The following is a 24,934-nucleotide window of genomic DNA, read 5'->3' on the forward strand; positions in this document are numbered from 1 at the left end:
GTTTCTGTTTCCATTCACGGGACAGAGAGTACAATTCCTCACCTACTCCGGTCTCTGCTTGCTTTCTTCCTGGGGTCCCTTAGCTCTGGGCTAATTGACAAAAAGTCCTCAGCATGTCACCTGGGAGATACTCTGACCCTCACACTCTTTCCCTTGTCAGGATCAAAACTTACTTTCCCACCCATGTCAATAAGGACACTGATAAAGACATCATTTAGCACAAGTGCTGACGCCGAGTGTGTCTCGGCTTTCTAATCTCCTCATGGAATGCTTGGGTCTCTCCGATTTCACAAGTAAACCGAAGCCTGGCAGCGGCCGGGTTCTGCCCAGAGTTGAGACCAGAAAGCACCTGGGTGTTGGCTTCCGAATGCAAGTTCCCCAATAATTTCTGCTTGTTTTTCTGACCTAATTGAAGTCCTTAGGGGCAGGTTTACGGATAATGAGATGATATTTTATTCATAGTTTTATGGTGATGTTCCGTATTCAGTGATGTGTTATTCAACAGGCACTTCCTTCATCCCCGCTGGGTGTGGGGCGGTGCGTGGACAGTGACGGGCGTGAGAACTACCACTTCTCCTGATGGGGTCAGAGAAGGCAGCTGGGAGGGCCTCCCAGAGGAGGCGATGGGCCTTGGGCGCCATCCTGCCGGATAGGAGTAGTGATGGTACGCAGTAGATGCCCACATTCCCCTTTGAGCTGGGAGGGCTCCCTGCAGATGGCCGCCAGCCATCAGCCTTGTCTGGGGTTGGCCTCAGGTGAGGAGAGTCACCTGCCTGTGGCCATGCCCCCTTCCTGGAGTACCCCATATCACGCAATGACTGATGAGTGTGGACTCTTGCAGGAGCAGCTGTAGCCTCCCTTGGGACTGCCCTGCGGCTGTATTTCTCCCTCTGCCCAGCCCTGCTTTCTTCCCTCGGCTCTCACATCACTGCTCCCAAGGGCTCTTCCTGAATTAACCTCCTGCACGCGAACCCCACGTCAGAGTGGGCTCCCGAGAAATTCAACCTGAGTCTGCACTCACGGCTGCAAGTCTCCCTGGGATGATAGGTGTAACTTGGCAACATCGCTGGTACAGTGGTCACTGGTTACGGCTAGGAAGGCACATTTCTTCTGGCCACGCTGGGACCTGCCGGCGAGCAGGTGGGTTCCGCAGCCATAACCTCCCTCCTGGACCCGTGGCGCTAAGTCCTGGTTTCATCCGGGGAAGGCAAGGCTCTCCAGGCTCCTGCTGCCCCCAGAGCTGGTCCAGGGTTTGGGCTCCGCGATTCAAGGCCGTTCCCGGGCAGAGCAGAGTGTGTGGGACAAGGTCAGGACAGGGGCGGGGCTGCATTGTGCTTGTTCGTTCTTTGGGTTTATTTCCAGCATTTGCTAGGCCCCCGCCGCACAGAGGAGCGTATCAGACGGCGTTCTTATCTAAAACTGTCCAACGTGGCACGAGCCTTCCGGGAGCTCACAGACAAGGCCGGCTTTGTGACATTTTTGTCTGTCGGCAGCCAAGGAGGATAAAAACATCTGGGGTTTTCCCAGGCTCACCCTAACTTCTGGGAAAACAACGAAGGTAAAAAGAAGACAAGTGAGCTCTTTTTTTTCTCCATATGGCAGTCTTTTGTACAAGTTTTTGTGTATTTTTTTTGGTTTGTTTTGTTCTTGTTTTTCTAAACTGGACCAATTAGAAGCGAGGTCACGTCCCGGAAGATTCCCTTAGGACAGACCCACAAGCACAGAACTTTCCGACCCAAGACGGAGACTTCCCCTCTCGTGACGGCGATGGCCGTTGTCATCCTTCACTGTAAACACGCTGAGTGACCTTGATGCAATTAGGCCGTGCTAATTCATCTCCGCTGTACAACAACTTGTTATCTGGGCTGCAATGCTGCTATGTGCAGGTCATGGATGCCCTTGACTCCTTACCGGTGCCGTGAAAGCCCCCTTACCTGGGTCATTCTGTGGAGAGTCCAGTAAGAAGCCATTTAGTCGGGGCTTACTCCCATTCTCAGCCTCTACCACGGCAGCATTGGGGGTGCCTCCTGGGGGTGTCCGCATGCTCCCTGACCCTTCACTCAAGTGGCAAACGCCTCCCTCCCCCCATCAGCAGCCTGCATCCTTAGGGAGCCAGCTCCAACCCATGGAGGTATTTGCAGAGCCACTAATTCTTAGCAGAAAGCCTCAGACATGCCATTGAATTAGGAGTTGCCCGTTCAGCCCTATTGACTGAGTTTACTGGTTTTCTGACTATTGGGGATGGTGCAAGAAGAAAACAAGCCCGAAATAAGCCAGTCGTAGAAAAACAAGTATCACGTGATCTCACTCATATGTGGAATCTAATGAACAAAATAAACTGATGAACAAAAATAGATCCAGAGACATAGAAGCATCGGACAGACTGTTGAACCTCAGAGGAAGGCAGAGGAGGATGGGTGGGTGGGAAGAGGTCAACCAATGAACTTGTATGTATATATGCTTAACCCGTAGATACAGACAATAGGGGGGTGAAGGCCTGGGGCAGGGTGTGGGGGCGGGTAGGGGCAAGCTGGAAGAGGTCAATGGGGGGGGAAAGGGACATATGTAATACTTTCAACAATAAAGATTAAAAAAATAATTTTTGAAAAAACAATAAAACAAGCCCAATCCCTACCCCATATGAGTGTATATATGAGTGGGGAAGATACACAACAAAACAAAGTGAAATAGTACAGTAGACAGTGACTTTTTTTGTTGGTTTTTTTGTGTGTGATTTTTTTGAGGAAATTAGAGAAAGGAGATAAGGATGCCTGTGTGCCCGTGTGTGCAGGCGTGTGTGTGGTTTTAATATTCAAATAGTGTGGGAATGGAAGGTCTTACAAGAGAGGTGACATTTAAGCAAAAACCTTAAGAAAGTGAGTATGCCAGGTATGAAGGAAGAGTGGAATCTTGGGCCGTGCACATGGAGCAGCAGGCTGAAGTTTCAGAAGTTGCGTGACCTGCTTGTTTGGGGAATAGAATGGAGGTCAGAACGGAGCAGAGGGAGCCCAGAACGGGCGGGGTTGACCAGGTCCGATCACGGTGTCTCCTTTGTAGGGCCTGCGAGGATTTTGCCTTCCCCTTGGGTGATATGAGGAGCCATGGTATGGCTTTGAGCAGAGTCACATGATCTGTATTTTCAGTGGATCATCCTGGCTGCCCTTTTGAGAGGAAGAGGAAGCAAGGAAGCCATCGAGGAGACTCTGATCATCCTGGACAGACGCATTGTTGGCTCAGACCGGGTGGGTCAGCAGAGGTGAAAGAGGCCATCCTATTAGCGATACATTTTGCAGGTTGTGTTGCGGAGATTCTGGTGATAGGGTCCAGGATGAGACACTGATGGGAATCACAGGTGACCCCCTGGGGGCTAGAGTGTGCGACTTCATTTGGAGATGAAGGACGGAGAAACAATCAGGTTGTAGGGTAAGACCAGGAGTTCGGTTTGGGGCACTTCCATGTGAAATGGCTGATCTGGAATCCGCATGGACATGGTGAGGAGGCAGGCAGATAAATGAGTATTTGTGAAGCTAAGGGACAGTAACTGACATTTCTTAAGTACGTCTGATGCAGGCACTGGGCTGGAAACTTTGCACATTTAAGAAGCAACATAAAGCGGGCCCAGGAGAGGTTAAAGAACTTCTCACGCTCAGAGAGCCGTCGCCCAGCAGGGCTGAGCCCCAAGCTGTTTGGCTTCGGAGTCTGTGCTCTTTCTGCTGCCTCCTGCCTCCCGTCCAGGCTTCCTGGTGTATGGGGAGGGGGTGCACACTGGCCTGGGAGACAGGGTCTGCATCTAGTTCTGGTGTGGCTGCCGCTGATCCTATTCCCCCACGACCCCTTAGTGCCCCCAGACTTGAAAATTATATCTGATTTTAGCCATCTGGGGAAGCTGTTGGGGAGGCAGAAATAATAAATATGCACCCATAACTTGAAGCTTTTAGAAGAAAGCCATCTACACTAATAAAAGAGTAACATGCGAATTGACCATACCTTCACAACACCCACCAGCCAATCAGGAGTGAGTATGCAAATTAACCCAACAAAGATGGTGGGTTAATTTGCATACGCAGGTACAGAGTGGTGGGGGGCGGGGTGGGACCGACAACACACGTGTTCTGCAATGCCCCAGCCTCTCTGGGCCTCTGGGCAGCGTGGGAAGGCAGAAAGGCGGCTCCGGGCCGGAGAGAAAAAGCGGCTCCCACCCGAGCAAAGGCAGTGCCGGGAGCCAGGGGAAGGAAGGCCCATTCTTGCATGAATCTTCGTGCATCGGGCCTCTAGTACTATATACTCAAGATAGTATTGTTAGGTTGAAAGACAAAGGCCTTCCCTGTGGGAAGAGCATGTTGCCATAGTGGAAAATTCTGGCCCCCAAACAGGTACAGGCTATCGAGCACAGGCAGGCCTTCCCCTCCTCACCCTCGCAGAGCCACGGAGGGGAGGGGTGTCACACAGTGGGTATTTGTCAGGACCTAGCAAACTCACTGTGAACTAATTGCAGCTAACATTTTTAAGTTCTTCACTCTGTGCCAGCTGCTCTGTTAAGCGTTTTATGGGTAGACTCATTTAATCCTCACAACACTGCCGTGAAGTAATTACTGGTAATGTTCCTGTTTGCAGGTTTGCAAGCCGATGCTTAGGGAGGCAGCGTCGCTGGCCCTGTGTCTCAGCTCTTAAGTTGCACAGCTGGGATTTGAACTCAGGTCATCCAAACCCAGTGCTCTTTCTGACACAGCAGCCTACACTCCTCAGAAGAGGAGGTGGTGGAGCTTGGAGCCTCTTGGGAGAGACCAAAGTTAGATAGATGGAAGGACTCCAGTGACCATGGAAACCGGGGTGGAGCGGGCGGAGCTAAGCTGACACAGGCATTCGGAAAACAGAGGCAAGATCCGAGGCAGAGAGAAGCATGGCGTTCCCAGGGTCTGAGAGATAAAACCTTGGTTTCCAGAATTGGAATATCACTGAATTTTATTCCTGGCCAACTGGGTGGGAAAGGTTTTAGTTATTTTCAGATTAATTTTGAAGTAGATCTGCCTTCTTGTACTATATTAGAAACTTCATTCAACATCCCCGAGCCTCTGTTTTTGTTGTTATTCTATAAAAATGGGGGAATGATACATGAGTAACTCCCCTATAAGCTTTACTTGACCGGTAAGCCAGGAAACGGCTCTGCCTCTGCTGAATAAATGATACCCCCTTTTCCCCCCCCTTTCTTCTTTTACAGCCTGAAACTCCTGAAAGTCAGGGGGACAGAAGCCTGCCTGCTTCCTCTTCTTCCCCTTCCCTGTCCCCTTCACCCCCCGTCCCTTCTGGCCTGCCTCCCTCATCCGGTCATTCATTTCTTCTTTCATTAATTCAGTCTCTTTTGAGCCCCTGGGTCTGCCCTGGGGATAAAATGGCAATAACGCTGATTTCTGTGACCTGCTCATTCTCTGTGTGTCAGGCATGGACCTATCTCATTTAGTCTTTACCTACCTTGCTCAAGGTCAGACAGCAAGTTAGTGGATTGAAGCCTGGCCGACCCTGGGCTGACCCCAGAGCCCACTCTGTTAACCTCTAGATCCTAGGCCCTGCTGAGCACACAGTAACTTTACAGCAAATATGTCAAACTCTTGGCCTGTGGGCCGCATGCAACCCACAATGAATATTTTTGCAGCCCAGCCAATATAACGGTGTGAGCAGTAATTTACAACTAGAGGCCCAGTGCATGAAATTTGTGCACTGGTAGGATCCCTAGCAACTTCCAGCAGGGGCCTTCCTTCATTCTGTGCTGCCCCCTGGTGGTCAGTGCATGTCATAGCAAGCGATCGAACTCCCAGTGGGTCGAACTCCTGAGGGGACACTTTGCATATTAGGCTTTTATATAGAGAGACTAGAGTCCTGGTGCACGAAATTCGTGCACGGGGGGTGGGGAGTGTCCCTTAGCCCAGCCTGCACCCTCTCCAATCTGGGACCCCTCAAGGGATGTCTGACTGCCCATTTAGGCCCAATCCCATCTGCTGGGAATGCTCATTCCCAGATCTCTCCCCCTCTCGCTGCTGTAACTCCCTCCAAGTCTTTGCTCAGATCTCAGCTTCTTGGTCAGTTTTTCCTCCCCCCTTTCATCCTGCAGCCCCGACACCATCTCATCCTTCTCACCCTGCATTCATGTTTTTTCACTCATCACCATCTAACCTAGTTTACAAATACTTATCAAGCCAGCTGCTCTGCCAGACCCAGTAAGCAGGGCGGACCCAGGTACCTGGGCATGGCGGCATTCCCTGGTTACTGTGTGTCTTTCCTGCTGATGCCTGAACTCTGAGAGGGCGGGGGGATATTCGCCACCTTGTTCCTGATGTATTCCTGGCAGCTAGAACAGTGTCTGGCAGAGATCGGGCGCTCCGTAACTATTTGCTGAATAAACAAACAAGGAAAGCATGTGATTCCAGGTGATTTGACAATGGGGGGTATTGCAGGAGAAGTAGGAAGGTTTTCTGAGCTATGGCTTGAGTTTTGCCCTAAAGAAGTTGAAAGGGAGTTCAGAGTTTCAGGTACAGAGGAGAAGGCTCAGATTTTCAGGTGTGGACAGAGCCCTCGGCTGCAGGTTGGGGGATGATCCGAGAGCTGAGTCCAGGAACCAGCATCTTGAAAGAAAGTGTTGGCAACCGGTAGGAGTTTGTCTACTGCACAAGTCCAAGCAGGTTATGGCATTGGCCCATGTATAGCGGGACACTGCTCTTGGGGTCCAGCAAAGGGCAGGGACTAGGACCAACTGGCAGTAGAGGGGCTAGGTAGCGCTGGGTGACAAGTCCCATTTTGGACATTCAGGGAAAGGACAGAAGGGTCTGGGTCTTAAAGCAGGTCTGGGCTGGAGGTATCTTTAGGTGCTGCCTTTTTTGGAACCAAAGTAGAGCTTTTGGTATTAAAATAGATGTTCTCACCGGGTTATTACAGTTTCCTTTTCTGGACTTTTAGGTGTGACGCATTGTGGAGCCGGAGGTGGTGACCCTGTGCTCCTGGTCCAGAAGGAAGGGCGGCTGGGCTAACTGTCTCCAGTAGATCGCTAAGTGGGTGGTGCAGACTGTCACCAGCAGGTGCATAGGCTGGGCGAGGCCTGATTGGGAGCTGGTATTGGTGAGCTGTGATTGGCTAGGAGGCGGAGCCGAGCGAATGCTGAGCAGGTTCATCAGAGGAAGGATCACTGTGCTCACTCCCATGGTGTCAGGAGCCCCTGATTATGCAGCCCATATCCAGGGAGTGATGTTGGCTCCCGCCTCAAATTGCCAGGGCATCATCCAGCCAGCCGTGTCCTGGGTGCCTGCGTCTGCGGTGTCTCAGCGTGGGCAGAGCGGCCGCACTGATGCCTCTCCAGGACCCCCCTGACCTCTGTCAATTGTGTGGCTTTCCTAAACGCACAGGGAGCCACCCTCTCTGCCGCGTGAGCTGGAGGGCACCTTGAGGCTCATCAGGAAGAGGAGGAAAGACAAATTTCTGAGAGTGGCTGGGAAGTATTGCTTTCCCCTCTCCAAGTATTTCTTTCCCCTCTCCTTACCCAACTCATGTCCACTTCCGGGCGGGGAGACAGAGGCGCTCAGGCCTTTCCTTTGGGTGGATCCCCACCCTCTTATCATCTTTCTAACCTCGGCACTACTCAAATCTCTGAACTTCTGTTTCTTAACGGCAAAATGGGAACCATGGTATTCCTAGGGCACTGCTGTGATCCCAAAGGGAGAGGCTACACATCAAGGTCTTCGCACAGCACCCGACACAGAGGACACCCCCACCGTGGTTAGCTGCAGTTGTTCCTAATCTTAGAGTCGTTTTGTTATCATCACAATAAGGCATCTGTCTACCCACCGAAAAGATTCTGGATGGGTTGACCTTGAGAGTAACGGAGACAATACTCGTCCTCCATGGGTAAGGAGAGCTCCCCAACTACACTCCATCCAGATGGAGGAGGAGGGCCATGTGAGAATAAGGGTTAGGATTCTGTCCGAGTTGGAAGAGCTGGCCGCACATCTCAGTGGGGAGAGCACAGGCGTGGAGTCCGACTGTCCCATGTACCTTCCACGTGAGCTTCTCAGTCTCAATGGGAATAATATTTTGGAAGCAAAATATGCAGTTCACCTAATTCTTTGCAGGTATTTTTATATCATCTCAGTTCTCCGAGGCAGGGTTTTCACATCGTACGGTTTCTGAAATTGATGTGATTTACAGAAGCAACTTGACAGATGGTCTTTTTCTCCTTGATATATCCAACAACCAGTGGCCTCGCGGAATCCAGAGGAGATGCGTCATTATTTGTGTTCGTATTATTTCCCTCGTTGATCCTTTTATCTTGCAATGGAGGTGGAAGCTGGAGAGCGGGCCGGACTCTGGACGGAGGAAGGAAGACCTGAATTGGGAGGCTGATTAGGTCAATGAAGAGGAATTGTAGGGCGCTCCTTCTATACCTTTCATGGTATGACCACAGGGTCCTCAGACATTTGTGCTGTTGCTACTTTTGGTAACTACATCCCTTGTTGGACGGGTGGCCACCTCCTGATGGGCTCTCCTGCTGTGGAGACCAATGTCTTGTTTTCCGAAAGTGAACCTTTACTTATATTGTGGACATGGAGAGAGGGGAGGTCGAGGCATGTGGAACAGAAACATTTTAGGTTTTTAAATTTCAGGAAGAGATATTGGAAAGCTTAAGCGTTAAACCCAGAACTTCAGGATGCTGCTCTGCCCTGATGTCTTCTCTTACTCATTCAGACATTCGATAAATATCTGTTGAACATCTACCAGGACTTGACACCAGATATGCAAGTGATGCTCTCTAACACTCAGTCCCATTAGAAATTCATGTGACTAACTCATCCTTCTTTTAGAAAATCAGAGACTTCTGGGAACATTTCAGGGTTGCTTGCCAGTGGTGTGAATTATTTAGCTAGATTGCTTTGCCAACGTTTGCTGAGATCAGCTCCCTGACTTATATAGCACTTGTGGATGCATAGAGGGTGGAGCTATCCTACTTAATTATGAAGGAAGGGAGGGTGAGAGAGCAAGCTGGGACCAAGTAAAGGCACAGGGGACTCAGCAGGAGTGACAGAGACAAGTACAGAACAGGTAGTGGGGGCAGGGAAGAAGCAGACACCTGTTGAATGAATTGAGGGGGACAAGGACAAAGCCCATCTTTAGAATCATGTGCTCAGTGGAGATACTTTTTTTTTTCTTGTTTGCTCTCCAAGTGTCTTGGCCAAAAGGGCCTTACAATGCAGGTTAGTTCTATCGTGGTCTCTGTTAGCAACATGCCTAATTGGATTAACGGGCATGTGAGAACCTAGCCGTCACCTGATGGCCACGTACCACTGTGTCGAGCAGTGATTCTGAGTTGCAAGGTGGAGGTTGGCAATCAGTCTCAGAACCACCTGTTGGGTCTTTCCAAGTTGGGTCTTTCCAAGTTGGGTCTTTCCAAGTTGCAAAGTTCCATGGCCCACTCCAGTTTCCCAGCCACACAGCCGGGACACCCCCGATGACGCGAGCATCGAGGTTTTCCTGCAGGCTTCTCCACCGTGGCACTATTGACACTTGGAGCGGCATCCTGTACGCTGTGGGATGGTCAGCCTTGTCCCTGGCCTCTACCCACTACCCCAGTTGTGATAACCAAAACTATGTCAGGGCATCATCACGTGACCCCTGCGGGCACAGTCCTTCCCTGTTGAGACCCCTTGTTGCCCCTGGTTAATCCATTGTGATCATCAGGCGTTAGGGGTGGCGTGGTGTTGGTCTTAAGTGGTTGATAATGAAATTAAACGGGAACATTCTACAGCTTGTGTGTCGTTTCATAACTTGGAGCGCCCTGACCACGTGCTGTCTGCATGACTTTCTGAACCAGCTCGGGGTTCAGGCTCCTATGGGGAGAGCTACTGACATTCTTACTCCTCTCAACTCTATTCCCCATTAGCCTCACAGATGCTAGGACTGGGAATTTTTTTCTCCTGGAGCCATAGACAGTTGACCAGTAGTGAAGAGCCTCTTTCGTATGATAAATAAGCGCATTCATTTCCCTGTAGCCGGAAGCGTCCATGGTCCCAAGGGAAAGCCATGATTGAGTTAACCAGGCTCAAAAGCATCCGCATCCATAGAAGGCCACGGATTCGGTTAGCACCCACTGCAACGTATGAGCTTTCCTCCAAATGACGAGAGGGACCCACTTGCTGCTCATCTGTCCCCTCCCGAAGGGAGGAGAGCGCACGTGTCATTCTGTGACCAGCACAAGGACACCGATGTTTTCCCTCCTAAGTGCATATACATAGATTATTAGCAGCATCTAATATCTGACAAGGACGGACGTGGCCTGTCCGGGAAGACAAATAGCTGTTCTCTCCTCCGTGCAGTGCGCTGGGCTCGCCCATCTGGAAGAGTGCAGTGGGCAGGGTGTGTGTGCAGGCTCCTTATTGAGATGGATGGGGCAGCATCGGAGGGATGCTGTCAGCCAGCCTAGGACCGGGTGGAACACCGGCTTTCCTAGAAGCAGAAGGATGTTCTTTTCATTAACGAGCATCTCCTTTAGAGACGGAAGCTCTGGGGTGCGGTTTCCTTGTTTGCCATTTGATGAGTCTTAGGGGCAAAGAAAGCATGGCCTCTCTTGTTTACTGCTCAGATGTCAAAAGAGACCCCAGGTCATATCCCATGATAGCAGAAACATTTATAAGATTAAAAAGAAGCCCTAACTGGTTTGGCTCAGTGGATAGAGCGTCGGCCTGCAGACTGAAGGGTCCCGGGTTCGATTCCAGTCAAGGGAATATACCTTGGTTGCGGGCACATCCCCAGTAGGGGGTGTGCAGGAGGCAGCTGATCGATGTTTCTCTCTCATCGATGTTTCTAACTCTCTATCCCTCTCCCTTCCTCTCTGTAAAAATCAATAAAATATATATTAAAAAAGATTAAAAAGAAGATTCACAAACCTGGCCAATAATCCTCTTAAAAAAAAGAAAAAAGATGTGATACTAGCCTGTAACAAAAGGAGGCATCCATGAAGGGCTTAGGGGATGTGGGAGGAGAGATGGAAAGGTTGATTGGCAGGGATGGTACTTAATTTTTTTTTTAAGTGAACTTTGAAATTCTGGAACAGTTTTTGGTTTACAGAAAAATTATAAAAATAACACAGAGTTCCCATATACTTTGTACCCTGTTTTCCTTATTGTTATCTTTACTAGAGGCCCGGTGCACAAAATTCGTGCACGGGTGCAGTCCCTAGGCCTGGCCAGCGATTGAAGCGTGAGCATCTGGCGTGGAAAGGCAGGTCCCAGCTGACCTCTGGGCCCTGGGCAGCACCTGGGCCCCTGTGCGCCCCCCTCCGCCTGAGTCATGGCGCCCCAGTCCCCACACGGAGATGTGGTGAGCATGGCCGGACGCTGTGGGCCGGGGCACAGTGTGGGCCTCTGGGCCACCTAGCGGCGCCACACAGAAGCCGGGGCAGGCAGTGCGCTCTCTCCAGGCCGGCCTCACAGACGAATTCCTATGCGAAGCCACGGTGCGGCCGACCAGCCCCTGCAGCCTAGTGGCTGCAGCCCGGCTCATGAGGAAGATGCCGCTCAGGTATGGGGTGGGCTCCTTGCGGGCACCCAGCACAGGGGCTTCCCCGGCGCATGAGCCTGGCATCCCGGGGGAGGGTAGCAGGGAGAGTAAGAGTGAGCTCGGCGGATACCCCTCATTCTCACCACAGTTCTGTCCCCATCACCCCCACCCCCAGGTAGCTGGTGAGAGGTCGCAGTGCATCGCTGATGCCCTCCATGTTCTGCACCGCCCCGTGGTGGTCAGTGCGTATCATAGCAAGTGATCGAATGCCCGTTCTCCCAATCGAACTCCCGCGGGGATACTTTGCATATTAGCCTTTTATATATATAGATTATTAAGGTACATTGAGGTGGGTGGCTTACTTTTACAAGATGCCTGGTATGGTCCAGACTACATATACAGGGTGTCCCAAAAAAAGGAAACATGCTTTTATAAAGGCATTGTTTATTTATTTTTTTAATATCCTTTTATTGATTTCAGAGTAAAGGAGAGGGAAAGAGAGAAACATCAATGATGAGAGAGAATCATTGATCAGCTGCCTCCTGCACACCCCACACTGGGGATCAAGCCTGCAACCCGGGCATGTGCCCTAACCGGGAATTGAACCATGACTTCCTGGTTCATAGATCAATGCTCAACCACTGAGCCACGCTGGCTGGGCAATGTAGTGTTTATTAACATGCATTTCATTTTCAAAATGTAATAGAATCTACAGATGATTGTGTTTCATTTTGGGGACATCCTATATTAGCTCCTTACATTCTCACAATAGTCCTAACAAATGGATAGTCCAACCCCCACTTTACAAGAGAGAAAAATCTAATGCTTAAACATGTTAAATAATATACCCAAATCATGTACCATAAGTGGCAGAGCCACCAGGGATGCTCATTAGAAACTCACTCCCGCTGAGGCCGGTTTGGCTCAGTGGATGGAGCGTTGGCCTGCGGCCTGGGGGGGTCCCAGGTTCGATTCCGGTCAAGGGCATGTACCTTGGTTGCGGGCGCATCCCCAGTGGGGGGTGTGCAGGAGGCAGTTGATCGATGTTTCTCTCTCATCGATGTTTCTAACTCTCTATCCCTCTCCCTTCCTCTTTGTAAAAAAATCAATAAAAAAAAAATATTTACTGATCTTTAAAAAAAAAAAAAAAGAAAGAAAGAAAGAAACTCACTCCCAGGGTTTTCCCTGGGGGCTGGACACAGGCACCCTCTCCCTGGCAGCCTTCCAGAGAAGGCGGGTGTTCATCATAAACTGTAATACTTGCACGGACAGTTTAGACGTAGTGGGCCGTTCTTACCAAGGAGCAGGGGGAGCCTTCCTGGAACCCACGTTTGCCCCTGGCAGCCACGGGCCACCTTTGCAAGCAGGCTCCTGTAAGGACAGCAGGCGCAGGCCTCGGTCCGGTCCTGCCCAGCCACGCCGTCTGAGCGCGCACACACAATGCCGGAAGCCTGACCAGAGGCTCCGGTTCCAGATGACCTTGTGCTGTAGCCCCTAGTTCCAGCCACGCTCCAAGCAAAGTTTCCCTTTGTGTGATGTCTTTCACATTTCTGTCACTTACACCCTTCAGCTTGCTGGCTAATAGGACCCGTTCTAAATAAACAGTGTTCTCTTCTACCTTCTTTCCCACACGTCCCATCACCATTCCCCCGGCTCACACAGAGGGGGGTCCTCCTTGGTGACCAGGACGGGCCTCTAATAGACATTTGTAAATGTTTGGAACATGGATACATTTTCTTTAGCATTTTAGAGGATTCTTCTGTCTAGATGGAAGAGGAAGGTTTGGGACCCTATTTACCCACGAGTTATGACCTAAATTAAAAATCTGACCTACCTGACTCTCTCCTGGGCCTTCCCTCTGCAAATGCCTCTTCCCTGAGAACGGGCCTGCTGCTCGGGCTCTGTCCTGGGCTTTCTTCCTCGTTTGGCCTAATTAGCCATGCCAGCGTTCAAGCAGACGAGGGGCGTGTTTTCCCGGGACGTCAATTCAGAGAGAAGGCAGTGTTTGTCACAGTAGAAGGGCACACGTTGGAAGAGAGAGATTCTTGGTCGTCTGGTACAGAAGCAGCGGGAAACGAAGGTTCCTGAGCAGCTTCCCGGATGGGATGGGCGCCCGCGTAGCAAAAAATGACCCGGAAGGGTCTTTAGAGACGGGAACTAGCTCAGGGCTTTTCCCGGCAAAGGTAGAGAAAGGCCCAGGAGGTCTTCGATTTGTGTGGTGTTGAGTCGCCTTCAGCAAGCCACGCTACCTTTTTGATCCAAGGATGTCTGTTCAATGACTGTTAATTGAATGGCAGGGGAAGGAATGAATGAGTCTGTAAAATAAAGGGCTTTGGCTGGGTGACCTCAGTGATTCTTTCAGGTGCACGAACCCTACCCAGATTCCCACGGTCAGAGGCAGCGGCAGACCCCATAGAGGAAGATCCCTTTGCAACCCTCACGCCTGCATTGATCTGCCCGTGAATCCCGCGGACTCTGGCTCAAGATATCCCAATCCAGACCTAGTAGATGCTAAAAATGAGTGGTTAAATAAATAAAACCAGGTCTTCAGCCTCTGTGGCTCTGAATCCTCCCCCCCACCCCCCGCCCCCACTCCTGTAGCATAGCAAATTGCAAATACCCCGGAGTCACCAAGGGGCCTTGGACACAGAGGGTATGGCCAGGCATGAAACCATCTAAGGCAGGAATGGAGACAATGGGTGACCTGCTGGCTCAGCCTGGCCAAAATCTCAAAACATAACACTTGGCTTCCAAACCCATGCCGATTCCAGCCTTGTCTCTGGAGAGAGGTGTGGAGGCAGTTGCTTTGGGAGGCAGGCTTTGGAATTCTTCTTGGTGCTTTCCACAGAAGCACACAGTAGGTGCTCATCCCCAGTGTTTGTTTCTCTGACCTCGGTTTCTAAAGATGCGTGGATAGCCCATGACATCTGCTCTGTTTTGTTGTGTGCGTTTTTAATTGGGGGAAAGAAAATGTTTTCTCTGCAGAACCGTAAGAAGAAAATTCCAGACAGAACACGGGGCGGGCAGGCAGCATAAAGATGCCCCCTGGGCATTATTGTGCTAGTGACAAACTTTGTCTCCAGGCCCCAAAACAAAACTTTACCAGACCTTTCGAGCATAGACCGCCCTGTCGAGGGCAACGCTAAGGCCCAGGAGCCCCGTGCCACGTTGATGTGCGTGTGTGTGTCATGAATAAAACAACACGTGTTCATATCACAAAGGGGAAACTAAAACTCCTGTATCTCTACTACTAGAGTTGAGCGTTGTTAATATTTTAGTGTATTTCCTCTCAGGTGCTTCTTTGTGCATAGAAAATGACTTTTTTTTTTAAATGTGAAATTGCAATCATATTATAATACTGTTTGTATACTAGGACTTTTCTTCCTAACTACAGATTGCAACCGTTTTCCAGTGTTCGGCACTGAGTCATCTTTATGCTTCTTGGTATTCCGTGGCATTGGCCGCATTATTATTCGTCTCTTCTGGCCTCTGTTTCGCAGTCTTGGGCTGTTTCCAACCGTTTTCGGGATTCTAGAGAATCGCAAACTGCTAGTTCTCTTTTGCAAGGCTGTGGCCCTGAGGCTGTAGATGCCCCGGGCTCAGCAGTGCAGTGTCTTGGCTACAAAAAGAGTCAGATGGCCCGGCTGGTGTTGCTCAGTGGTTGAGCATCAACCCATGAACCAAGAGGTCACCAGTTAGATTTCCAGTCAGGGCACATGCCCAGGTGGCGGGCTCTATCCCCAGTAGGGGGCGTACAGGAGGCAGCCTCTTGATGATGTTTCTCTCTTATCCATGTTTCTATGTCTCTATTCCTCTCACTTCCTCTCTCTCTAAAGATCAATAAAAACATTTTTTTAAAAAAAGAGATGGCCCCGTGTTCAAGTCCCAGCCCTGGCTGTGTGACCTTGGATGGGCCAGTTAACCTCTCTGTACATTCCTCATACAAAGACCAGGCACCTTCTCTACGAGTTCCCGGAGGCTGGCCTAAGGACTGGTCCAGATTACCTACCTCTCTGTTCCCTTCACTTCTCCCCAACGCAGTTGTCTTCCAGGTAGAACCACCTGGGACACTCTTTAAGCAGAATGATGCCCAGGCCTACCTCTTACCCACCAAGTCAGAATCTCTAGTCGAGGCCCTGGATGTCCACATGTTTACAGGCTCCGTATATAATGCCAAGTGCCGCCAGCGGCCACTCCCTCCCCGAACATCACCGAACCGGGGTCCGCTGGCGGCTGCGACAAAAGAGGCCTTGAGTCTCGGCTGCTTTCTTCGCGCGGCTGGCGGGGTGGGGTAGCACTTGGGAAGACGTGTTTGCGGACAGGATTAAAATCCTGGCCCTTGTACCTCCCCAGGAAAAGTACCAACCTCTTTATTTTGTGTCAAGAGCTCAAACAAGGATTAAAAGACAACCCGACATCACAAATACCAGAAAAGGTCAGGACTGGGCTGGTGGCAGAGCAGAGCACGGGCTGCCCCGCTGCGGTTGGTGCTTGGTCAGCTCCAGCTTTGAGCTGGCAGAGGGGGACTTGGCAAGGCCCTGGCGCGTGGTGCCCGCCACAGAACGGTGGCTCATGTGGCTCTGTTGCCATTTGCTCAGCGGTCCTTCTCTGGACTCATTCGTGTAGCTGGCATGTGGTTATCCTGTAACTGCTCCGCAAATATTCGTAGAAAGGGCAGGGGGTGGGAGCGGGAAGCGTACATGTGTGCTGAGCTCCCATTGTGTGGGCTTTCCCGGGATGCAAGGGCTGGCCTCGCACGCCTGTCCAGGGCCCATTGGGACAGCGGACAGACCTGAGGTCACAGGGCCAGCAAAGTGGCAGAGATGGAAATTTTGTCCCAATCAGCAAAACTTCAAAGCCTGCATTTTTCCCTCAGGACTACACATCTTAAGAGTGCTGGGGGTTTCATTAGGCCGTTTCTGGATAATCGGCTCTCGATTGTGACGATCAGAGGGAAATCTCATCGCGGGCTATTGAAAGGAACTTTCCACAGGAGTGTGTCAGGTCAGCCCCGGTGACAGGAGACGTACCTGAGCAGGTCACTTTCCCCGGTGGGCCCAGCTGGGAACCCCACTGGCTCCTTTAATAAAAGAGCCTCCCGCCCCTCAGGGGTGGCAGTGGAGAGAGTGAGATGTAGACGCCCGTGGGCTTGGGGCGGCCACATGCTCGGCCCCATATGACAAGAGCTGCAGGAGTCCATTGCCAGGCCCTGCTCGGTATCCCAGTGTGGATGGAGGACCATCCGTTCTCTTCACACCTTTTAACTGGATCCCACAGAAAGAACTACCTTTTACAGCACAGTCCAAAAATAGATGCCCGTGTCTTTCTGTGTGTACATACATCTGTACACATATACACACACACATACATGCATCTATACATATATACACACATACATACATCTATACACATATACATACACGCATCCATACATATACACACATACATATATACATATATACATATATACATATATACATATATACATACATCTATACATATACACACATACATACATTTATACACATATACATACACACATCTATACATATACACACATACATACATTTATACATATATATATATATATACATCTAGACAGACACATTGTGTCGATGTGCAACTAAATATCTTCATAAAACAATACTTAACCTTACTATGTTCATTGAATTTTTATATCTCTTCTAATCTAATTGGCATAATTTAATTTTTAAAATGCTTATCGAAGCCCACTAAATTATTTTCACAGCCCTCTTATGTATTGCAAGCTCTAGTTTCTAAAACATTGGCCTGGCAGGTCTCGTAAGACATCTTTTGATTCGCATTAGCATTCTGAAAATTCAGCAGAGCTGCCGGTAACCAGAGAGCTGGATCATACACTCATCTTCTAGATCCGTGTGCTGGGCGGGGCCGGCTGCCCTCTGGCCTGGCAGACCTCCACGCAAATGAGGTCATGTGTGTGCCAGTGCCAGGCACCGTGGCTGGCACATAGTGGGGACTCCATACGTCTCCTTTTCCTGTCTGCCCAGGTGGGCATCCTGTTTTGTCCATCTCTGTTTGCCCAGCCGCTGGCATAATGCTCAGCACGGGGCTCAGTAAACGGACAGGGGGGAGAAAATGGAAAAAACGTGGCTTAGTCCTCACCTTTTTTCACCTTTGAAGAAGATTGCAGTCTGCCTTGATGATGCAACTCATTTATTGATTCACTAGCTTCAACTCAGGGACATGTATCGGCCTGTGTGTGCCAGGTGGTGGACATGGCAGACACGAAACAACGCTCATGGGAAGAAAGGGAATCCTGTTCCTACAGAATTCCTCTGTCAATGGAGAAGGGGGAGGAAGAAGCAGAAACGGCCGCACAGCTCTCTGGCCATTGCCTGTGCACAGAATTTAATGGACCAAAGTGCGGCGGAGGCCTTGAGACCGGAGACCCAGTTCTGCTCAGGAGGGACAGGGAGACATTGCGGAGGGGAAGCACACGACGGGGCGTTGAAGGTTAAGTAGGAGTTTCTGAGGAGGCCAAGTAGAAGGGAATTCCAGGCAAGAGGAGCACCTTGGAGGAATGGATGGTCCTGCAGGGTGGTTTTGGGGCACGTGATCATGGCTGTGGCTACAGCCCCATTCCTGTGGGGGCGGGGGGGGGCGGTGTGCAGGGTGCGTAAACCTGCTTTTGCCTTGGGGCCCAAGACTCAGGTCTGAATCCCAGCCCTCCCCTTTCTACCTTTGGTAGGCTGACTAATGCCCCCCAAAGACATCTTCGTCCTAAATCCAGAACATGTCTTTGTTCCTAGCTACGTTCTAAGCATGAGGGGAGGGGACCGCACCTGCCGCGTTCATCACTGTCCCCCCAGCGCATAGCACGGTCCCCCCCATGCTTAGCATCCCGTAATTAATTGACAGTTGATGGAACGTTGTTTTTAGAGATTCTAAGTCAGGGAGGGACAGACAGTGAGCGCACAGAAGACCTTTGTGGAGGGAGAGATGACAGGTAGGGAGGCCAGTGCGGCCCCCGCAGACATCCAGGGGAGAGGTGATTTGGGGTGACATCCCTCCTGTTGCACCCCCATGCTCGTGCCCTTTAATTCTGTTCTCAGCGAGAGGGAACAGCTGCGAACTGGTCTCTTCTCTACCATTAATTTGTTCCTCAGCCTTCTCTTTCCCAGCAAAATGACCCAAATCACTCCGGCGTTCCGTTGTTCCGAGGGCGGTATTTAGCGCCTTGCAGATGTTGCGGGCGATGATGGCCCAGAGGCCGGACTTGGCTTGCACACGTGCTTTTAAGTGACCCACGCATCCTAGTTCTTAAAATAAAATATAAGCATGTGATTTATAAAGCATGGCATATGGAACACACCACCTTACTTCCCTGCCTTCCCAAAGTCCACTAAAAGGGAAGGAAAGGAATAATAATAAAGAGACACTCGCGAGAATGAAGATAATGGGGGAGCAGAACAGCAGACGGAGAAGCTAGGATGCAGAGGGAGGTGCAGCAAAGGGGCTGTGTGACCTGCTGAGCCCAGACTCGGCCCATTCAGGAGCGGCTCCAGGTCTCCCCCGACAGGCAGAATGGAGTAGGTCTGAGTATGGGCCTGGTGGTCCAGTCTCTATAAGAAACACCTGGAGCCCTGCCCCTTCCTGCAGCCCGTGCAGCCACGCCCTTCCCCGCGCTTCCCCCCCCCCCCCCCCCCCCCCGCGCCGGGCCTCCCCTTGTGACACTGCACCCACGTGATTTTGGATACACCCCATCATGCACAGGTGGGGTTGGGCATTCAGAGTGAAAATAGGGAGGCGGCCTGAAAGCCTGTGTCCTGGGCCCCCGCCTCTACTCAGGGCTCAGAAGACGTGAGGCTGATTCGGATCTTCCAGCCCAAACATTGTGCAGTGTCTGTGGGGAAACAGCCCGGACCAAGAGTCTGGTACTGACGTTGAGGCACCAGCTGTGATCCTGTTAGATAATTCGAAGTTGTCTCTCTCAGCCTCCCACCCCTCCCCCTGGGCTCTGAGTAACTGGGGCTGGAACTTGGCTCCCATTTCAGTATTGCCAGTGGCTCCTGAGCGGTTCCACAAATAGGGCATTGGAAGGAAATGGAAGCCGCATCTGAATTCACTGCAGAATTGTGCTCAGACGGCTTTCTGGATCCTCTTGGCACCCATAAGGCTTCAGGCCCTTCCAAGGAGTCCCTGCCTCCCAGGTGTGCAGCCTCTACCACCTGCCTCCTCTGGGAGGGCACTCACCTGACCAGAGAGTCTTCCCTCTTCTGGGCACGTTGAGCAAACCTTGTATAAGTCTAACCTGATGTCCATCTAACTTCCTCTCCCCGTTGAGTTCTGTGTCCTCGAGGCCCTCCTGCGGAGCCGGCTGATTCCCGAGGAGCACCCTCCAGTAACTGAAGTTCCTTCCACAGCTGCCTGCGCGTCTGCCCTCCTCCAGGCCAGCCAGTCAGGCGTCCTCTAGGGGCAGGGGCCCCAAGGTCACCAGATGAAGTTCTTTGTTCATGTCCAGAAATACATTGTCACCAAGGCTGATGTCTGTTCCGCTGTTCCCTCCAGCAAGCCCAGCTCTGCCTGCGAGGTGGCCAGGACCTGCGCTGGGGAGGGGCTATGTGTCACTTAGAAACCATCCATTCTTCCCCTCTCCCTCCTGGCCTTCTCTCTCCCTTGCGTGTTTTGTGTACGTGTGTGTATTTGTATGTGTGTGTTTTGTGTACGTGCTTGTATTTGTGTGTGTGTTTTGTGTATGTGTGTGTATTTGTGTGTGTGTTTTGTGTACGTGTGTGTATTTGTGTGTGTGTGTTTTGTGTACGTGTGTGTTTTGTGTACATGTGTGTATTTGTGTGTGTGTGTTTTGTGTATGTGTGTGTATTTGTGTGTGTGTGTTTTGTGTATGTGCATGTATTTGTGTGTGTGTGTTTCCTGCTGTAATAGTTTCTGTTGGCCAAGTGGCCAGACAGTCCCTTTCTCTTTGGGGTGTCACCTTCCCTTAATGGGGTCAGCATCTGGGCAGATGGCGGTTCCTTCCCACAAGGAGCCGGGGGACCTGAGACTCCGTGGCGTTCAGAGTCAGGGTCAGGAGGTGGCGCAGGTGGCCCAGGGCATGTTCAGTCACCTTGATGGAGAAAAACAGGAAGCCTGGTTCCAGTTGGCACTTATCTCGAAAGGGGGTCTCTGAACTGACCTCCATCCCAGGACCACCCACCAAGAAAGAGTCGCCTGGGAATATATCCCCCTGGGAAGGTGCTCCCATCGGCCCTGGAGCTGTGCTCCCACGGCCTCACGGGCCTGGCCCTGGGGAGCCCCCTCCCGTGATGGTGTCATTGTCCCGAGGACCACGGGCATCCTCGGGACAGCGGATTCCAGGTGTGGCTCCCTGGCCTTTCCTGGTTTGTCCTTGGGGTCCGTATGGTTTAGCAGCTTCTTTGGCAATAGGGGTGCTGCCTGGGGGCAAGCCTTGCGTCATCAGCTCCTCGCCTGGGGTATCTTTTAAATTAAGCGGTAGATGAATAGAGTATTTGATTAATTATATACAAAGAGAACAGGAGGAAGTCCAAGAAACGAAATGGTCTCGTTTCCTAAGAGTAAATGAAAACAGAATCCATCAGAGCTGCCCTGCGAGGTCAGAATGGTCTGGGGTTTCAGGGTTCCCTGTGTGAGCTCCTCCCGGGGCCCCGCCGGGTGCCCGTGCTCTCCTGGGCCAGGCGCCCCGTGGCTGCACTCCGGGTCGGATGCTCGCTGCAGAATTCTCATCTCCATCCAGACCCTTCGTCGGGGCGCCTCCCTGAAATGGGAACCGATGCCCCTGCTGGATTTATCCCTCTGACAGACACCTCCAAAGGCCCCGAGTCCTCTCTGAAGTCCATCCTCCTTTCCCCAAGCCAAGGAGGGTCCGGCTCTCCCCTGTCTGAGCGTCATCTGTCTCTTCAGCAGAGCTCTCCAAAGGCTGTACGTTGCACTCATTGAAAATGCTCACATACACCTTGGAGTAGGAGCTCAAAGACAGCGACTGTCGGGTGCTGGGTACAGAAGAGGCCCAGGAGTCTTTCTGGCATAAATGATGGATGGAGTGACCGGATTGTGATGTCAGCTCTGCTTCCTGGAAACCGACTTTGTCTCCCTGCCTCTGATTTTCTTGAATATTAAGAAGTGAATGTTAAGCGGTGGATCATGCTGTGCATGGAGGAGATGCTAAAAGGTGGGCGGGAGGGCCTTTGTGATCATAGACAGTGTATAGCAGGCCGAGCCATTACTTTACCTCATCCCCCAAAGGTGTAAAGATTTTAGTTAACTTTGCTTTGATTCCTCCTCACCCCCGCCCCCCACCCCCCACTCCCCCGCCCAATACTAATTTTTTAGCAGGTGTTCATTTACTGGGCCTTTCTTCAAGTATTTTACTAGGTAATCCCGTATCTTTTTTTTATGGCAGCTTTCTTAAGAATTAATTCAGCTATCATAAAATTTACCCTTTTAAAGTATGCAGTGCAGTGATTCTCAGTGTATTCAAATATTCAATGTTGAGCAGCCATCTCCACTTTCTCATTTTCGAACATTTCATCACCCCGAAATAGATACCTCTTCCCCCTTAGCGGTCACTCTCCCTCGTCCCTGCGCCCAGCAGCTTGGGTCAACCACGAATCCTTCCTGTCTCTAGAATTTGCCTATCCTGGATATTTCCTATAAACATAATCATGCAGTATATGATCTTGTGTGGCTTCTTTCACCAGGCGTAAAGTTCAGGATTCACCCACGTTGTACCGTGTATCTTAACCTTTTGCACTCGGATGTCGAGATTAAAATTACTCTTTGACTGTATCAATAATTTGAAATATAAAAAAATCCAAATAAATAAGTTTGTATGAAAAGAAACTCCAGTTTTTTATTCTACTGCCGTGCTTTGTAAAATCTGGGGTATTTAAAAAATTAAATCCTGAGTAGAATAAAGGAATCGAGAAAAAAGCAAGCGAGTGCAAAGGGTTAATTCCTCTTTATGGCCGAGTCATATCCCGTTGTGTGGCTACGCCGTATTTTAAATGCGTTCATCGGCTGATAGGCATTTGGCTTGTTCCCACTTGGTTGACTGTCGAGAATGGTGCTGCCGTGACTGTTTGCATACATGTTTCAGTTCCCCTTGGAAGTCTGCTTGGAAGTAGAATTGAGAAGTCAAAGGGTGACTCGATGCTTCGCATTTTGAGGAACTGCCAAACTGTTTTCCAAAATGACTGTACCATTGGCAAGCCTGCGTCTTCGACTTAGTCGTCCGTGCTAAGCATGCCAATACCACGTGACTTTGCTGAAAGCCAGCTAACAGGGCAGGTGAAACCAGGTGACGGATGTGGAGCAGAGAACTGCTGGGTCTTCCCACCACGGCAGCCACTCTGGGCACAGTTCAGACCCAGTGAGTGGGTCCGGTATGCTGGGCACAGACACGGAGCAGCCGGCTCTAGGGAGTCCCTTAGGAACAGGATATCCTATATAATAAAAGGCTAATATGCAAATCGACCGAACGGCAGGACAACCACTCACTATGACATGCACTGACCACCAGGGGGCAGATGCTCAATGCAGGAGCTGTCCCCTGGTGGTCAGTGTGCTCCCTTCAGGGGGAGCGCCACTGAGCCAGAAGCCAGGCTCAGTGAGCGCAGCGGCGGTGGCAGGAGACTCTCCTGCCTCCGCAGCAGCGCTAAGGATGTCCAACTGATGGCTTAGGCCTGCTCCTGGGCCTAAGCCGTCATTCGGACATCCCCCGAGGGCTCCCAGACTGCAAGAGGGTGCAGGCCAAGCTGAGGGACCAGCCCCCCCCCCCCAAGTGCACAAATCTTGTGCACTGAGCCTCTAGTATATATATATATTTTTAATCCTCACCCAAGGATATTTTTTCCATTGATTTCTACAGAGAGTGGAAGGGAGGGAGGAGGAAGAGAGAGAGGGAAACATTGACCTGAGAGAGACACATTGATTGCCTCCCGCAGGCTCCCCTACCAGGGCTGGGGAACCTGCAACTGAGATATGTGCCCTTGACTGGGAATCGAACCCGTGATCTTTGGCCCTCATGACGACACTCTAATCACTGAGCCAAACCGGCCAGGACAGGATGATATTTAATAGCTACGTTTTCATGTCTGGGGCCAGCATCCTAATCACATATTATCCATCCCTTGCATTTGTTTCTCTTTATTTTCAGTGACAGGTAGCATTTTATTTGAGAGGCTCTCGCTGGCTGCATGCAGCTTGCGTCTGTGTTTTTTGTTTTGTTTTGTTTTTTACTTTGCATAATAGTCACAACCAAGCTTTTTAACACCGCTAGTCTCTCTTGGGAGGTCACACCTTCTGTGCTGCACGTGGTGCGGGTGCCACGGCTCTGGGGCGGCGGCAGCGTTTGCATAGGAGACAGTTTCATTGGAGATGTGTTTCCGTGGGCCTCGCTCTTCAAGAATCAGGCCGAGCATATTATAGCCGGAAGGTCAAGGGCCTCTCCATTCTTGAAGGCAGAGGATGTGGAGACCTGCAGAACGGGGTCAGGTTTGATTCTCCTCTTCTTTCCTCCTGTCCTAATTATTATTTAGGATGACACATTGCCTAATGGAAAGGTTCTAAACAAAAGATTAAACATTTAGACCCGTGCAAAACCTGGAGATCTGTGTACTAACTGAATAAATGCTCAACCATCTCAGTGGTAGCAAGCTTGTTGCATTTTAGACAGAATTCTCAGGAGTCTCTTTTGCCTGATTTGTTTCTTTGCCACAACCTCTGCCAACCAGAGAAAAAACTGTAGCTATTCCTGGAGAGAAAGCCGCCCCACTCCCCGCCCTCCAAGGTACCTTCCCACCCCGCCCCCATACATGCCTTCTCCCAGGAAACTGAGCTTCAGTCCTGGCTTCTGTTTGACTTGAGGTGTTTCTTTTTTGTTTGTATTTTGGGAGGGGGTTAATTTTTTAAAAATATTTTTTATTGATTTCAGAGAGGAAGGGAGAGGGAGAGAGAGATAGAAATATCAATAATGAGAGAAATTCATTGGCTGCCTCCTGTACGGCCCACACTGGGGATCGATCCCACAACCTGGGCATGTGCCCTGACCTGGAATTGAACTGTGACCTCCTGGTTCATAGGTCGACACTCAACCACTGAGCCACCTCGGCCGGGCTGACTTGAGGTGTTTTGAGCTCTGCCTTGCAAGTGTGAGTAGGTCAGTGACTCCAGCCAACCAGGGGGAGGGAAGGGGCTTTCTCTGACCTCCGGGGTCACGCCATCTCCATTCCCTCACACTTTATTGGATGAGAAAGATAAGAGCTGGCTTGAAAGACCTCTTCGATGGAAGACAGTTGTGGCACCTGAGGCGATTTGGAAAGGAGGGGTTGGGGGAAAGTTCTGTTGGGCCTCAGGACTGAGTCAGAAGCTTTTCCTGCTC

General features: G+C 50.8%; 1 protein-coding gene across 3 annotated transcripts in view; it reads left to right on the forward strand.

Moving 5' to 3' along the window:
* Nucleotides 1-24,934, forward strand: part of LARGE1 (LARGE xylosyl- and glucuronyltransferase 1) — a 429,267-nt gene that overhangs the window by 262,059 nt on the left and 142,274 nt on the right. The window lies entirely within an intron of this gene.

This window comes from Cnephaeus nilssonii, assembly GCF_951640355.1.
Source record: "Cnephaeus nilssonii genome assembly, chromosome: 6".
Classification (NCBI taxonomy): domain Eukaryota; kingdom Metazoa; phylum Chordata; class Mammalia; order Chiroptera; family Vespertilionidae; genus Cnephaeus; species Cnephaeus nilssonii.